The sequence below is a fragment of the Salmo salar genome, chromosome ssa28 (genome assembly GCF_905237065.1).
Source record: "Salmo salar chromosome ssa28, Ssal_v3.1, whole genome shotgun sequence".
NCBI lineage: Eukaryota > Metazoa > Chordata > Actinopteri > Salmoniformes > Salmonidae > Salmo > Salmo salar.
In genome coordinates, this window is record NC_059469.1 from 12,355,313 (window position 1) to 12,373,874 (window position 18,562).

An 18,562-nucleotide genomic window follows, 5' to 3' on the forward strand; every position below is an offset into this window, starting at 1 on the left:
ACTCACACACTATTCAGGCTGTTTCATGTTTTATTAAGATCCTAAAAAACAATTGACCTTTCGCTAAATTCTGCCCCCCTTGATTACTGTTGCAACCTCAAACAACATTTTCAAGGAATCCCAATTCCCCATTCAGGGAATCATGGGGAAAAAACTGGAATATTGGGACAGGGGCACAGAAACGTGGATTTATTAGGAGGAATGGAGGCGGAAAAAGAAGAAGAGGAGAAAAAAAGACTGAGGAAAATAGAGGTTGGATTTGAATCTGAGGAAGATTGCGATAAAAATGGAGATGGGGTGTCGAAGAAGATTGATTTCAAGTGCAAACAAAGTGAGCTGTGCGCCAGACCGAGTTCTTGAGGGGAAATGGAAGTGAATGAGGGCGAGTTAAGTGAGGTGGAAGGTGTGGTGAAGAGCTTGTAACCAGAGCCTGGCATTGTTGGACATGGTAAAGAAGAACCTGGTCTCTTAGGAGTGACGTTTTTGGAGAAAGTGCACACTTGCCTTTTGGCAGATCCATTTGTGGTTTCAGAGTAGGTGAGAAAGGTGAATCAGTTAAGGTAACCTGTAGTTTGTGTTTCTTCTGACCATGCAACTTGGGTCAAGATCTGTTTCTTGCTTTGCTCTCAGGAACAGGGCACCATTGAAAGGAGTGATTTCTTGGGTAGCGTTAAGTGTGAAGATGGAGCAATTGAAGTTGAAAATTCCTGGTGTTTGTGATGCCTGCCGTTTGGTGCGACGCAGACCCGGTGTTGAGCGTGGTGAAACAGAGGAGTCACTATCAGTCCTTTTGAGTTTTGAGTCAGAGTCTTTACCTGACAAAGTCATGTTAGGATATATCATCCTGTTAGAGCTTTTGTGCTCATTTCTGGTCATGTCGCAGCAGTGTGTAGGAGGGAGATTCCACAATGTGGGAAGTGTGCAGGAGGGCATGGGACAGAGGATTGTGTAGTTTCAGTGGATACTGGTGTGCGTGTCAACTGTAGGGGTGACCATGTTGCTGGGGATCGGAAGTGTCCGATGCGGGAGAGGCAGGTTGAAGTGGCCAGAGTCAGAGTAGTGCAGAAGGTGTTATATGCTGAGGCAGTGAAGAAAGTAGAGGATTGGTCAAGAGTGAGGGATCCTTAAAGGATCCCAGAGAGTAGTAGATCTGTGCCAGCACAGAGGGATAGGCCAATGAGTGATTAATACTTCAGTAATGTTGGCTTCTTAGCGTTCATAGCAATGGTTATCAACTGTACTGCATAAAGGGAATGTAAATCACAGGAAACATGTTGTGGTGGCAGCTGCAGAGAAGTATAAGGGTATATGAGATTTGACTTCAGAAGAATTACACGGTGTGTTGAGGGGTGGTGTGCCATCCTCCCAGCCCGTTGGTATGGTGCAGGAGCATTTTGTATCACAAATGTAACATGATTAAATACACACTACATCACAGTAGGTGGCGGCATGCACAAACAAAATTTGCAAACACCATGATACCAAAGGAGAAGAAGAAGAAGAAGAAGAAGAATTTCCCCCATTCAACCACTGTCTGGCGAAATCCCCTCACAATAATCTTAAACTGCTTTTCTAATACACAATTAAATTAAACACAGACTACCCCTTGCTAATCAGGAAACTTGTGGATATGTTGTGGTGGATTGTCATTACAATTGCTTCGCAGGAACCTGGTAAAATTTTATAGGTTAGCTAGCCACTGAATGGCTCTGCATTCACTGTTAGCAAGCAGTCATTTACATTTACATTTAAGTCATTTAGCAGACGCTCTTATCCAGAGCGACTTACAAATTGGTGCATTCACCTTATGATATCCAGTGGAACAACCACTTTACAATAGCGCATCTAAATATTTTAAGGGGGGGGGTTAGAAGGATTACTTTATCCTATCCTAGGTATTCCTTAAAGAGGTGGGGTTTCAGGTGTCTCCGGAAGGTGGTGATTGACTCCGCTGTCCTGGCGTCGTGAGGGAGCTTGTTCCACCATTGGGGTGCCAGAGCAGCGAACAGTTTTGACTGGGCTGAGCGGGAACTGTGCTTCCTCAGAGGTAGGGGGGCCAGAAGGCCAGAGGTGGATGAACGCAGTGCCCTTGTTTGGGTGTAGGGCCTGATCAGAGCCTGAAGGTATGGAGGTGCCGTTCCCTTCACAGCTCCGTAGGCAATCACCATGGTCTTGTAGCGGATGCGAGCTTCAACTGGAAGCCAGTGGAGAGAGCGGAGGAGCGGGGTGACGTGAGAGAACTTGGGAAGGTTGAACACCAGACGGGCTGCGGCGTTCTGGATGAGTTGTAGGGGTTTAATGGCACAGGCAGGGAGCCCAGCCAACAGCGAGTTGCAGTAATCCAGACGGGAGATGACAAGTGCCTGGATTAGGACCTGCGCCGCTTCCTGTGTGAGGCAGGGTCGTACTCTGCGAATGTTGTAGAGCATGAACCTACAGGATCGGGTCACCGCCTTGATGTTAGTGGAGAACGACAGGGTGTTGTCCAGGATCACGCCAAGGTTCTTAGCACTCTGGGAGGAGGACACAAGGGAGTTGTCAACCGTGATGGCGAGATCATGGAATGGGCAGTCCTTCCCCGGGAGGAAGAGCAGCTCCGTCTTGCCGAGGTTCAGCTTGAGCTGGTGATCCGTCATCCACACTGATATGTCTGACAGATATGCAGAGATGCGATTCGCCGCCTGGTTATCAGAAGGGGGAAAGGAAAAGATTAATTGTGTGTCGTCTGCATAGCAATGATAGGAGAGACCATGTGAGGATATGACAGAGCCAAGTGACTTGGTGTATAGCGAGAATAGGAGAGGGCCTAGAACAGAGCCCTGGGGGACACCAGTGGTGAGAGCGCATGGTGCGGAGACAGATTCTCGCCACGCCACCTGGTAGGAGCGACCTGTCAGGTAGGACGCAATCCAAGCGTGGGCCGCGCCGGAGATGCCCAACTCGGAGAGGGTGGAGAGGAGGATCTGATGGTTCACAGTATCAAAGGCAGCAGATAGGTCTAGAAGGATGAGAGCAGAGGAGAGAGAGTTAGCTTTAGCAGTGCGGAGAGCCTCCGTGACACAGAGAAGAGCAGTCTCAGTTGAATGCCCAGTCTTGAAACCTGACTGATTAGGATCAAGAAGGTCATTCTGAGAGAGATAGCAAGAGAGCTGGCCAAGGACGGCACGTTCAAGAGTTTTGGAGAGAAAAGAAAGAAGGGATACTGGTCTGTAGTTGTTGACATCGGAGGGATCGAGTGTAGAAAAGCAGTCAAAGCCATAACTCCTTTTGGAGCTAACGAGTGCTCTCAAATCATATCCTGATGTCAACAGCAGATGAAAGTTGTATTGTATGAGACTGAGAGCTAGCTAACCAATTGAGCTAGTAAACAATGCAAAAAAAGTTGAATTGCGGATTCGAAAAATACTCCAACAGGCTCTGCATTTCAGTAATCACAGTAGCAAGTACTACTGGTGCACAGTTAAATTATTTAGCCGTTGCATTATTTTTAAACTCTCAATTTTTGCCATAGCTCTCACTGGCTTTCAGTGAGCTTGTCTGAGGGATCAGGACTGACAGCAGCTGCTCTCATTGGAGCATTGCGATTGGTTGCCCAAAATTCAGGTGCGGGATTAACGAAGGGTCAATTCACACCATCGTTTGTTTATTGTTGACCATCAGATAAGTGTGTCTATGAGTCTGATAATGGACTGAACAAACCTGATAGCTGTGCTTTCTTTAGACAACTTGAACTTGACCTGACATTAACTCATAAGCCTAGAGATTTTACCATCTGTTGCATTAAAGATTAGTTTTTTAAACAGCGTATGATGCCAATCCATTGCAATCCGTGTCTTTCTTTTATCATGCCCTCCAAATATCTATATGCAGATGACACCAAAATAGCACTTCTCCCACACTAGTTGAGGCATTTCTCAAACTGCAGGAGCAGTTTAATGTTGTCCAACATAACCTCTTTCAGCTCAAATTGATCTTAAAGGTCCAGTGCAGACATTTTTTCAAAAATATCAATATCAAATCATTTCTGGCTTACAATTATGCACCTTACTGTGATTGTTTTCAATGAAAATAGTCACGAATAAACCAAAATAGCAATAATTTTGCTAGGATGGGAGTGTGTAAGGGAAAACTGAAAACAAGTTATTGGTAGGGGTTTTGAACTCTCTTTCTTCTTGGCCTATTAACTAATTTACCTCCTGGTGACGTATCCAGGCAGGCCAAAACTCCCACCAAAACAGGCTGGCATTTCAGGCAGTCTTTTCAAACAGCTCTTACTGTACACTAAAAGGGAATTATTGTCATTTTCACAATTTCACAGTATTCTTCCAACCTTATAGTGTGGAAATATACAGTATATAAAACACAGAGAAAATGCAGAGAAAACAAAACAAAGGATATTTTCAAGATCAAGACAGCAACCCCCTAATCCGCCTCAGGTAGACACTTTCGTCTGAGACCACAGAACTGTATTTTATATAATGTTCCCAACACAAAAACTGAGTTTGGTCAGAATGCGTTTAGATGTGCTGCTCCGTCATCTTGGAACAAGGATTTAAAACTACATCATTCTATTCTGATTGGTGATTTGAAATCCCAGATTGGAGGGCTGTTGACCATAGATTGCATGTTTTTAAACCTGCTCTTTTAAGTTATTTTATGCACTTTGCACTGTTTTAACTTCCATCCATAGTTATGTTTTATTTTGTGTTGTGTCTCATGTGTAATTATATGTATGCTGCTTTCTTGGCCTGGGCTCACTTGAATTTGTCATATTTCAGGAAATAAATACATGCGTACAGACTTATCAGAAGCAATGCTATTATTTTTCTCTCAGTGGCAGAATTTCTGAAAACGCTTACATTGACCTGAACGTCTGAGATTGACCAAGGGGAATGAACAAGGGCAGGTGTAGAGGAGATAACTTATTGAAATGCGGCACATCCCCAACCCTAAGATCCCTTCTCACTGTCATCTTTAGGACAGCTGGCCCTCCAGGAATGTATTCATTCAATTAAGTCTCCTTAGTAACACTATAGTAACCTTGCCTGGATAGGGGGCAGCATAAGCTGAGGGTTCACAGCATGCTTGTTCATGATTTATCACTTCTCTTACCAGTTACCATCTCTCTTAACATCTTCTGAAGACATTATTAAACTTGCAGTGAGTGACAGAACTACTGCTGCTTTTCAGCCCTGACTCCATTGCTTGTTAGCACTCTAACAAATTAGATATACAGTTGAAGTTGGAAGTTTACATACACCTTAGCCAAATACATTTCAACTCAGTTTTTCACAATTCCTGACATTTAATCCTAGTAAAAATTCCCTGTCTTAGGTCAGTTAGGATCACCACTTTATTTTAAGAATGCGAAATGTCAGAATAATAGTAGAGAGAATGATATATTCCAGCTTTTATTTATTTTATTACATTCCCAGTGGGTCAGAAGTTTACATACACTCAATTAGTATTTGGTAGCATTGCCTTTAAATTGTTTAACTTGGGTCAAACATTTTGGGTAGCCTTCCACAAGCTTCCCACAAAAGGTTGGGTGAATTGTGGCCCATTCCTCCTGACAGAGCTGGTGTAACTGAGTCAGGTTTGTAGGCCTCCTTGCTCGCACACACTTTTTCAGTTCTGCCCACAAATGTGCTATAGGCTTGAGGTCAGGGCTTTGTGATGGCCACTCCAATACCTTGACTTTGTTGTCCTTAAGCCATTTTGCCACAAGTTTGGAAGTATGCTTGGGGTCATTGTCCATTTGGAAGACCCACTTGCGACCAAGCTTTAACTTCCTGACTGATGTCTTGAGATGTTGCTTCAATATATCCACATCATTTTCTTTCCTCATGATGCCATCTATTTTGTTAAGTGCACCAGTCCCCCTGCAGCAAAGCACCCCCACAACATGATTCTGCCACCCCTGTGCTTCACGGTTGGGATGGTGTCCTTCGGCTTGCAAGCCTTCCCCTTTTTCCTCCAAACGTAACAATGGTCATTATGGCCAAAGAGTTCTATTACTATTTCTATTAGTACGATCTTTGTCCCCATGTGCAGTTGCAAACCGTAGTCTGGCTTTTTTATGGCAGTTTTGGAGCAGTGGCTTCTTCCTTGCTGAGTGGCCTTTCAGGTTATGTCGATATTGACTCATTTTACTGTGGATATAGATACTTTTGTACCTGTTTCCTCCAGCATCTTCACAAGGTCCTTTGCTGTTGTTCTGGGATTGATTTGCACTTTTTGCACCAAAGTACGTTCATCTCTAGGAGACTGAATGCGTCTCCTTCCTGAGCGGTATGACGGCTGCGTGGTCCCATGGTGTTTATACTTGCGTACTATTGTTTGTACAGATGAACATGGTACCTTCAAGTATTTGGAAATTGCTCCCAAGGATGAACCAGACTTGTGGAGGTCTCCAATTTTTTTCTGAGGTCTTGATCTGATTTCTTTTGATTTTCCCATGATGTCAAGCAAAGAGGCACTGAGTTTGAAGGTAGGCCTTGAAATACATCCACAGGTACACCTCCAATTGACTCAAATTATGTCAATTAGCCTATCAGAAGCTTCTAAAGCCATGACATCATTTTCTGGAATTTTCCAAGCCGTTTAAAGGCACAGTTAACTTAGTGTATGTAAACTTCTGACCCACTGGAATTGTGATACAGTGAATTATAAGTTAAGTAATCTGTCTGTAAACAATTGTTGGAAAAATTACTTGTGTCATGCATAAAGTAGATGTCCCAAACGACTTGCCAAAACTATAGTTTGTTAACAAGAAATTTGTGGAGTGGTTGAAAAACGAGTTTTAATGACTCCAACTTAAGTGTATGTAAACTTCCGACTTCAACTGTACTAAGGCAGTTGTCTGTTAGAAGAGAAACATGAAGGGTTTGGCTTTTTAACTACAATATGTAATTATACATAATATTCTATGGCTTTCTAAAGTACAGTATTTATCAACGAGGACTTTACTGTGCTGTACTTTACAGTACAGCACAGTAAAGTACAGCATAGCACAGTATACATCTTGGGTGTTGTCCTTTTGTACTCGAAGCTGATTCATGGTGAGATGCTGGACCTGGAGGACCACATCTCAGCCACGCCCTCGTCCACTAATCTCAGAGGCTTCTGTGAAGAGCATAAAGGAATGTCTATTGAAGGAATGTGTATTGAAGGAGAAACCAGCTATGCTTTAATTCATAAGTCCAATCACAGCAATCACAAGACACTCAGATGGATTTAAGTTATTTAAGTCAGCAATTAAGCTTTTGGAGCCCTCGCTGACACCTCTTGTAATACAAAGATCTGCATGATTTATAAGAAAGCACTACATTCTGTTTCTCTGCATAGAAGAGTGAACCAGGTAATGTTGAAAACTTTGGAGACCCTTGCATCAGAGGCTGCTGGCCAAAGATGTACCTCAGAGGTCACTCTCCTCTGAGTCTGTCCTATGAGATCTCCCCCTGAGCTGCAGCTGCTCCCTGCAGATGTGTGACAAAAGCTGAGTGACATTAATTTGCCTTAATATCACATACCAATCTCATCCTCTCCCTCAAGCCACACATTCTCAAGGGGCTTTGACCCAAGTATAGGCATTTGTTCAGTCTCTGCTTGAGCCAAAGGGAACCTTATAAAAGGAGGAGGAGAAGCAGACATCTACATGCCTATTTGTAAGGCCCTCTAAACTCTGTGAAGTATAGTGTACTTGTGCCTTGTGATAACTTCCAATTACATTCCAATGAAAGCATTGCTAGACATTTTTACTGTGATCTTATGATTTGATGAGTGATCTGAGTTCTCTTTTAAAGGAACACACATTACTGAAAGGATCTCATTCATTAATTATATCGTCAGAGGGAGGTAAGTGTCGAAAACTCAGGAGGATGGGGTCGTGGTAAGGGCTGTAGCGTGATGAGTGGAATGGTATCAAATACATCAAACACATGGTTTCCATGTGTTTGATGCCATTCCATTTGCTCCATTGCAGACATTATTATGAGCTTCCATCTTCCATCTCTGTCCCCTCAGTCCCCCCCCCAGGGTGCTTTACAAAGATGAGTTCAGATTCTGAGATGGGTGTGTTTGGGCCGGCTGCCCCATACCTCCGGAAGTCTGATAGAGAGAGGATAGAAGCACAGAACAGACCCTTTGATGCCAAGACGGCTGTGTTTGTGTCTGAGCCTAAGGAGCTGTATGTCAAAGGCACTCTCCAAAGCAAAGAGGGCAGCAAAGCAACCGTTAAGACTGAAGCGGGAGTAATGTGTTACGTCTAATTGAACTAGTACAGTGCCATGTAGAAAAAATATGTAAACAGTCGGGATCGAGTATTTTCCAAAAATGTATTTATTTCTTCTTCCTAAACATAGACTGTAACAGTGAAGGAAGACGAAGTCTTCCCCATGAATCCTCCTAAATTTGATAAGATTGAGGACATGGCCATGATGACCCACCTCAAGGAGGCCACCGTGCTGTATAACCTCAAAGAGCGTTACGCAGCATGGATTATCTATGTGAGTCACATTTGACATGAGTGAAGGCTGTTCTTTGTCTGAAGTTGAGCTTGTTTCCAAAGCTCACCCTTTCCACGTTACTCTCCTTAAACGGATATTACAATCACTGCTGTGGTTAGAGACCTACTCTGGGCTTTTCTGTGTCACTGTGAACCCCTATAAGTGGTTACCAGTTTACAACCAGGAGGTGGTAGTGGCCTACAGAGGGAAGAAACATCAGGAAGCTCCACCCCACATCATCTCCATCTCCGACAATGCCGATCAGTTTATGCTGACTGGTAGGATTCAAGTTCTTCAATGTAATTTATTAGTTTGTTGTCAATTCATACACAGTATGTTCTTCTCGTGATTGTGATGCTCCTTTTCATTTAGATAGAGAGTAACAGTCCATCTTGATCACGTAAGTAATGGAACTTGAAAATCAACAGACTTAAGTTCTTCAACACGAAGAAACATTGTGTTTTCTATGGATGTGCTTTGTGTTTCTCTCAGTGGAGAAATCGGTGCAGGGAAGACTGTGAACCCCAAGCATGTCATCCAGTATTTTGCGACCATCGCAGTGTCTGGAAATGGGGACAAGAAAAAAGAGGGTCCAGGCAAAATGCATGCAAGTAGAACTCAACATCTTTATTTTCCTCTCAAGAAACACTGTTCAGTCAGCTATACAAAGAACATGCCTTTAGTAGTTATCTAAACAGACAGATAATCTGCTGTACTTTATGATTGAATGAAACAATGTTACTTGATTGGCTGACTGGTTGATCTGTTGTATCTTACCTGTAGGGAGGACCAGATCAACTCAGACAACCCTCTGCTGGAGGCTTTTGGAAATGCAAAGACCGTTAAGAACGTCAACTCCTCTTGCTTTGTAAATGAGTATTTCTGTCTATGTCATATGGTGTCACTTATTTGTCATCATTATTAAGTCATCAAGGTCATTACCGTCTTGTTTTATCTCTGTTCAGGGAAAATCAGAATTCATCAGAATTCACTTTGGAACTACAGGAAAACTGGCTTCCACTGATATTGAGACTTGTAAGTTGGGTCACATTTTATTTGTCCGGATTTTCCAGGTACATTTTACATTTTTACATTTTAGTCATTTTAGTAGACGCTCTTATCCAGAGCGACTTACAGTAGTGAATGCATACATTTCATACATTTTTTTTTTCTGTGCTGGCCCCCCGTGGGAATCGAACCCACAACCCTGGCGTTGCAAACACCATGCTCTACCAACTGAGCTACAGGGAAGGTAATTCTATCAACAGACTGTTGATAAGCAACTGCTTACTAAGGTTACGGTTAGGGTTGGGGTTAGGTTTAGAATAAGGGTTAGGAAAATGGTTAAGTTTAGGGTATGGGTTACGTTTAGGGTTAGAACAAGGGTTAGGGCTAGGGTTCGGGTTAGTAGATAGTTAGTTGAAATGTTGCTGATAGTCTGTAGATAGTCCATCTGCAGATACTCTACAGACTATCCAAATAAAGTGTTACCGTAAGTTGTATGCCACATTTGGCTGAGAAACATCTATGTTACACGATGACATACACATGATACACAGCACAGACATGCTCTTTTTGCTTTGGCAGATCTCCTGGAAAAACCCCGGTGACCAGATCATGTCCAACAAGAAGCCTGAGCTCATAGGTACTCTTCTCATCACCACCAACCCTTATGACTTCCCGTTTATCAGCCAAGGGGAGATTGTTGTGGCTAGTATCGATCACAGTGATGAACTGCTATCTACTGATGTAAGTAGAGAAACTTGGGCTAAATGCAATCAAACTCAAATTGCAGAAAATGTGTTGAATTTGTCTCCTAATTCTTGATTTGATCAGGATACCTTGCAAATTCTCTGTTTCGTTCATTTAAAAAAACACTGTCCACTGATGTGCTTCTAGAGTGCTATTGACATCCTAGGATTCACCTCAGAGGAGAAGATTGGCATCTACAAGCTGACTGGCGCTGTGATGCATTATGGGAACATGAAGTTCAAGCAGAAGCAGCGAGAGGAGCAGGCGGAACAAGATGGCGCTGAGGGTAAAAACCTGGGATGCATGTCACTCCAGAAAGTTGTTCCCTCCCTCCTACCATTGTCCACTCCCCTTCACATATCTGATAGAATTGCTCTAATATGGTGGAAACTTTTAATTTAATTATAAAAATATATATATACACTACCGTTCAAAAGTTTGGGGTCACTTAGACATGTCCTTGTTTTTGAAAGAAAAGCAAATTTTTTGTCCATTAAAATAACATCATATTGATAAAAAATACATTGTAGACATTGTTAATGTTGTAAATGACTATTGTAGCTGGAAATGTCAGATTTTTTATGGGTGGGGGGGTGGGAGACTTATTAGAGCTGATGCTTACTGAAAATGAAAACACGTAAAAATTCTGGTGTCTGTTTCTATTTCAGTGGCTGACAAAGCAGCTTACCTCATGGGCTTGAACTCAGCAGATCTGCTAAAAGTGCTCTGCTACCCCAGAGTGAAGGTTGGAAATGAGTATGTCACCAATGGACAGACTGTTCAGCAGGTATTTGCTATCTTGTGTTGTTTTCGAGGTCTCAAGTTTGACTTGTTGCTGTCGACTCATGTAATATGCTTATGACCTACAGGTGTACATCTCTATTGGAGCCTTGGCTAAATCTGTCGATGAGAAAATGTTTCTTTGGATGGTTATCCGTATAAACGAGATGTTGGAAACCAAGTAGCCAATGTAGTTCTTCATTGGTGTCCTGGACATTGCTGGATTTGAAATCTTTGATGTAAGTGAAATGTCTCAATAATTCCACAGTGTCATAACATTGACCCAATAGATTGCAATTGAAATGGTATTTGTTGACTTTCTCAACAGTACAACAGTCTGGAACAGCTGTGTATCAACTTCACCAATGAGAAACTGCAACAGTTTTTCAACCACCACATGTTTGTGCTGGAACCAGACGAGTACAAGAAAGAGGGAATTGAGTGGGAGTTCATAGACTTTGGAATGGACTTGGCTGCATGCATTGAGCTCATAGCTTCCTTCATGATAGCAATTAGATAGAATTGAGAGTTTTTTTTACACTTTCATTCAAGATCTAAATGCTGCACTGTAATTTATTTGTTAATCCCCAGCCAATGGGCATTTTCTCCATCCTTGAAGAGGAGTGCATGTTCCCCAAGGCTTCAGACACCACCTTCAAGAACAAGCTTTATGACCAGCACCTTGGAAAGGCTGACAACTTCCAGAAGCCCAAGCCGGTCAAGGGCAAGGTAGAGGCTCACTTCTCCCTGGTGCACTACGCCGGCACTGTGGACTACAACATTACTGGCTGGTTGTAGAAGAACAAAGACCCACTGAATGAGACAGTCATTCAGCTCTACCAGAAGGCAGCCTTGAAGCTGCTCTCTTTCCTCTACTGCAGTTACTCTGCCTCTGTACTCTGCCTCTGAGGGTAAGGACATAGAAGTACATACACACATTACTGTCAGTGATTTTGTGCTGGTTGTGGAATTACAGTTAGAAGTGGTTTCATCTCTTTGCAAATGTTTTGTCCTGTAGAAAACAGTGGTGGTGCTGATGCAGCAAAGAAGGGAACGAAGAAGAAGGTCTCTTCTTTCAGACTGTGTCAGCCGTCTTAAGGGTCAGTAGAGAATGAACAACACATTTTATATTCTCATTATTCCTTCTTACATGTTTGATTGAATATTATTGTAATACACATTTAGTTGTTGCCCTTTTGCCCTTAACAGGAAAACTTAGGAAAGCTGATGACAAACCAGAAAAGCACTCACCCCCATTTTGTCAGGTGTCTGATTCCAAATGAGACTTAGACGCCTCGTAAACATGTTCACCATATCATTGGTGTCTACTTCAGGTTATTTGGCTTTTGCTCATTATTTCGATTTTTTCGCAAACCATTTCCCTCTAGGTACAAAGTACTGAATGCAAGTGTTATCCCTGATGGCCAGTTCATTGACAACAAGAAAGCTGCAGAGAAGCTCTTGGGGTCAATTGATGTGGACCACAATCAGTATAAGTTTGGACACACTGGCAAGTGATAGTGAACATCTCTGGTAGGGGCAGCAGGTGGCCTAGCGGTTAAGAGTGTTGGGTCAGTAACTGAAACATCGCTGGTTTCGAATCCCCAAGCTGACTTGGTGAAAAATCTGCCGATGTGGCCTTGAGCAATGCACTTAACCCTAATTGCTCCTGTTAATCGCTCTGGATAAGAACATCTGCTAAATGACTACAATGCAAATGGTAGTACCAATACTGTACATATTCCTTTTTGGTATGAAAGGATCAGATGTGGTAATTTAAAAATGGTCTCCATGTCTGTTTCCTGCAGTTGTTCTTCAAAGCAGGCCTGCTGGGTTTGCTGGAGGAGATGAGGGACAAGAAACTGGCCACCCTCATCACCATCACCCAGGCCCTGTGTCGCGGCTTCCTAATGAGGACAGAGTACTGGATCATGATGAAGAGGAGGTAAAGGCCATGATGATAGATTGGAAACCAAACAGGAGATGCATTGCACACATTGATGTCAATGAGAAAGTTGTAAGAACATTCAAGTTATAAACACCTTAAGTCATAATCTGTCCCTGAGATTGTATGGTGTACATTAAAATGTAAGGATCCTAAATCTGACTTATGTCCTTGCAGAGAATACATTTCTGTTGTTCAGTCCAACATACGTTTGGCAAGTGCAAGGACGACCTGGTCAAAGCAGAGACCAAGAAGGAGCTGGAGGCCAAATTGGTGACCCTGCTCCAGGAGAGGAATGACCTGCGACTGCAAGTGCAGGCTGTAAGTATAGTTCTTGAGTGCCAAAGGATAGGAAACAATGTTCTTACAGCATTGAATGACTTGCTCTAGAGATCCAGAGTAATTTTATCACATCAAAAAGCAAGGTTATTAGGATGCAATAGAAAATATCAACAGAATATTATATTTTGTTTGATGAGACATTTTCTTTCCAGGAGAGTGAAGGTCTGGTGGATGCAGAGGAGAGATGTGATGGCCTCATCAAGAGCAAGATCCAACTGGAGACCAAAGTCAAAGAGCTGGGCGAGAAGCTGGAGGACGAGGAGGAAATGCTGAACTGACTTCCAAGAAGAGGAAGATAGAGGATGAGTGCTCTGAGCTGAAGAAGGACACCCTGGCCAAAGTGGAGAAGCAGAAACATGCCACTGAAAACAGGGTGAATGTCTTTCATGAATGTGTCTGTTTTCTAAAAAAGGTATAATCCTTTATTCACTGACCTGTCAGTTTTCGAAAAACCTTCAGGTGAAAATTTTGACAGAATGAATGTAAGTTTTAATGAGACGATTGGAAAATTATCCAAGGACAAGAAAGCCCTCCAAGAGACCCACCAGCAAACCTTGGATGACCTCCAGGCAGAGGAAGACAAAGTCAACATTCTGACCAAAGCCAAAGTTAAGCTGGAGCAAAAGTGGATGATGTAAGTCTAAACATTGAGCTTTATTAGCTTTTATTCTGGATAGGTTTCACTATTAAACATACTTCCTACTTCGTTTTACAGCTTGAGAGTTCTCTGGAGCAAGTAAAAAAGATATGGATGGATATTGAGAGGACCAAGAGAAAGCTTGAAGGGGATCTGAAACTGACTCAAGAATCTGTAATGGATCTGGAGAACGACAAGCAGCAGCTGGAGGAATGACTGAAAAAGTACAATAAACACTTCAGTTATTCATCCATTCATATTCTAGAACATGTGATTTTTATAGAAACTCTAATCATATGGTTTGACTTCGCAGGAAAGACTTTGAGTTCAGTCAGCTTCTCACCAAAATTGAGGATGAGCAAAGTTCGTCAGCTCAATCTCAGAAAAAGATCAAGGAGCTCCAGGTACTCAACGAGAAAATATTGCTTTCAAGATTAAGACCTTTATGTGTTTAAAATGTTTCCTTCAATACTTTATTTCAGGCCTGTATTGAGGAGCTGGAAGAGGAGATTGGGGCTGAACGTGATGCCAGGGCTACGGTGGAGAAGCAGTGGTCTGATCTCTCCAGGGAACTTGAAGAGATCAGCGAGAGGCTTGAAGAAGCTGGTGGAGCCACCATTGTTCGGATTGAGATGAACAAGAAGCGAGAGGCCGAGTTTCAGAAACTGAGACGAGACCTGGAGGAGTCAACTCTGCACCATGAGGCTACTTCTGCTGCCCTGCGTAAGAAACACAGACACTGTGGCAGAGCTGGGAGTGCACATTGACAATCTGCAGCGTGTCAAGCAGAAGCTGGAGAAAGAAAAGAGTGAACTCAAAATGGAGATTGATGATCTGGTCAGCAACATGGAATCAGTGTCCAAATCCAAGGTAGAGAACAATCTCATTCCATTACAGAAAGATGCATTCATACTTTTGTAAATCATGAAAACTGATAACATTGCTTATTATTTTTCTAAGGCAAATTACGAGAAGATGTGTCATGCTCTGGAGGACCAGCTGAGCGAATACAAGGCCAAACATGATGAGAACACTCGCCAGCTCACTGATCTCAATACTCAAAGAGCAAGACTTCAAACTGAGAATGGTAGGAAATACATCATGCTGAGTTGGCAGTAGTCCACCACTTGGACCACAATTAAAGAGGGCCTGTTCTAACAAATGTTCTTGTAATACTTTATTTGAAAGGCAAGTTTTCCTGCCGACTTGACGAGAAAGATACTTTCTCACATGTCAAAGACCAAGTTGTCATTCACTCAACAAATTGAAGAGCTGAATAGGCAGCTTGAAGAAGAAACCAAGGTTTGTTTTAAAATTCTACTTTGAAGAATGAATTCATATCTAGACCTCTAAAGAGTCAAAAAAGTCAAAAAGTACACAGCTCTAGAGATGCTTAAAAATTATAACATCCAAATCATAACCAACTCCCATCTTTTGGTGTAAAGGTGGATGCTTGATCTGCTTTAATTTGTTTCTGTAAAGGCTAAGAGTGCCTTAGCCCACGCTGTCCAATCATCTCACTATGACTGTGAGATGCTGAGGGAGCAGTTGGAAGAGGAGCAGGAGGCTAAGGCAGAGCTGCAGAGGGGAATGTCCAAAGCCAATGTAAAGGTGGCTCAGTGGAGAGCCAAATATGAGACTGATGCCATCCAGCGTACTGATAACCTGGAGGAGGCCAAGTGAGTCAGAAGATACAGGCCTTTTAAATATTGTACTTTAGAAATGTACTGCTCACCTTCATGAGGCCAAGAAACATTGTGTTTCAACACTAAAGAAGGAAATTCATATCCTCAGGAAGAAGCTTGCCCAGCGACTCCAGGATGCTGAGGTGGCCATTGAGGCTGTGAATGCCAAGTGTGCCTCTCTGGAAAAGACTAAGAGGAGACCGAGGTTTGATGCCAATGGAGAAATGTCCTGAAATATGAAAATGTCAATAATCAATGGAATAATGTCAATTTATCCAATTATTTTAGGTCTCTTTGGAACACAAAGAATCCAAGATCCTTCGTATCCAGCTGGAGCTAACCCAGGTCAAAGGTGAGGTAGACAGGAGGCTGGCGGAGAAAGAGGAGGAGATGGAGCAAATCAAACTAAACAACCAGCATGTCGTTGACACCATCCAGTCGGTCCTAGACTCTGAGACCCTCAGCAGAAACGATGCCCTGAGGATCAAAAAGAAGATCGAGATCGATCTCAACGAGATGGAGGTTCAGCTGAGCCACGCCAACAGGCAGGCTGGTGAGGCCCTGAAACAGCTGAGAAACGTCCAGACAGACCTCAAGGTAATGCATTCAAAACATTTCTACATAATATCAATCTATGTCTTACTAATTAACTTTATTATAAAGTTGAGTTTATTTCTCTCCTCAGGATGCCCAGCTGCACCTGGATGAGGCTCTGCGTAGCCAGGAGGAGCTGAGGGAGCAGGCAGTCATAGTGGAGCGCTGGAGCTCCCTGATGCAGGCCCGAAGTGGAGGCGCTGAGGGCTGCCCTGGAGCAGACGGAGAGGAGCCGCAAGATGTCTGAGCAGAAGCTGACTGATGCCTGTGAGAGAGTGGGGATGCTGCATTCCCAGGTATACTCACAAATATGTAGCTTTGCCTTGGTTTATATAGATTTCCCATGCCACTATTGTAACATCTAATAACATTATCTATAATGCCATACGTTAACAGAACACCAGTCTTCTCAACACCAAGAAAAATCTGGATGTAGATGTCAGTTAACTGCATGGGGAAGTGGAGGATGCCATCCAGGAGGCCAGGAACGCAGAGGAGAAAGCCAAGAAAGCCATCACTGATGTGTCATATCAAGCAAAGATTGACAATATTTTACCTCCATAACATGTCATGTAAAACCAACAACAATATGATGTGATGAAATGTTCTCCTACACAGGCGGCCATGCTGGCTGAGGAACTGAAGAAGGAGCAGGACACCAGCGGTCATGTAGAAAGGATGAAGAAGAACCTGGAGGTTACAGTCAAGGACCTGCAGCACCGCCTGGATGAGGCTGAAAACCTGGCCATGAAGGGCGGCAAGAAGCAGCTCCAGAAACTGGAGGCTCGGGTAACCCGTCCCCTTTTCACAAGATTATCATAGTATCACTGGGACTCAAATACTCCAGATTAATCTAATGACATACCGGCAGATGGTGCTGTCTCCCAGAGCAGCTAGACTGGAGGCATAGTGAAATCATAGTTTTTTGCTGCTATAATGGAAGTGTATCCCAGAGGAAGCCTGAAACTATTCATCAAGTGTTGACTACTTGTGATGTGATCCACTCACTGGCAAGTGTGTGAGCTGGAATTAGAACTGGAGGTTGCGCAGAAAAGAAGAGCTGATGCCATGAAAGGAGCCCAAAAATATGAGAGGAGAGTCAAGGTGCTCACCTACCAGGGAGTAGAGAAATGAGTTCAGAGGAATCTGATTCAATCAGAAGTGATCTAATTTCCTTTACCTCACTGATTGATCTGCTGATTTCTGCTTGCATATTGAAGAGGAAAAGAAGACATTCCAAAGGCTGCAGGACCTGGTGGACAAGCTGCAGTTGAAGGTGAAGCCCTACAAACGTCAGGCTGAGGAAGCTGTAAGCTTAGATCAATGACCTATGACCTAATGAGAAAGTACCTGGTTGTTATTGTTAATCCCTGACTTCTTGTATTATGGTCTAGTGGTGTTGTTCCAGGGAGAGCAGGCCAACACCCACCTGACTAAGTGCAGAAAGATGTAGCATGACCTGAAGGAGGCAGAGGAGAGGGCTGAGGTCGCAGAGTCCCAGCTCAACAAGATTAGAGCCAAGAGCAGGGATGCCGGGAAGGTACGATACGATACAAAAACATAAGTATTCATATATTTCAGTACTACATTGATTGATTGATGTGTGTATTATTTGACAAAAAAAAGGAAAATAAAAAACAACATTTGCATTACATATTTTTTATCTTATGTACCAGCCTGAATCTGAGTGAGTAGAAGACCCAGAAGTGGTTAGAAGACCCAGGATTTGTGCCTGCTTGGATGCCTGCCTGAATGTCTGGATCTGTTTATGTATAGACTGTAGCACAACCTAGTGGAATTATAGTACAAAATAGATGAAGCAAGTGCATGTATAACTGTTTCTGGTGTTGTTTTAAAGTATGACACAAAACATTAACATTCACTTTTATCTGTTCTGCATTAACATATCCTCCAGTGATCTAATTAGGCCTACTTTTTATAGTTTTTTTTGTCATTATCTTGCCAAACAAGGCAACAGTATAACAAGTGTAACACAATCATCCAAATCCCTTAGCCAAACAGTATGGATTTCGAGGCTCAATTTAGACCCGGCAGGACCGCCATGTGCGTGTAGTTTTCATTTCATTTGAGAGTCTGCGATTTTCAGAGATTAGTAGAGATCCTCAGGAGAATGCATGGTGACATTTTGGGCTTCCCCACGACAGCCAAAATAGACCTCCTCTCCAATGTCAAAGTCCAGTACAGAACACACGCACACACAAAAGGCCTACGGGCCTAAAGCTTGCATGCTATCTCAGGATTAGCCATGATTAAGGCCCCATAATCAAAAGTCAATCCAGACTGATCAGAAAGATCAGAA

At 42.9% G+C, this 18,562-nt stretch overlaps 1 pseudogene; it reads left to right on the top strand.

Moving 5' to 3' along the window:
• Window positions 1–8,051: 8,051 nt before the first annotated feature.
• Window positions 8,052–17,806, top strand: LOC106589196 (myosin-1-like; annotated as a pseudogene).
• The last annotated feature ends 756 nt before the right edge of the window (window positions 17,807–18,562 follow it).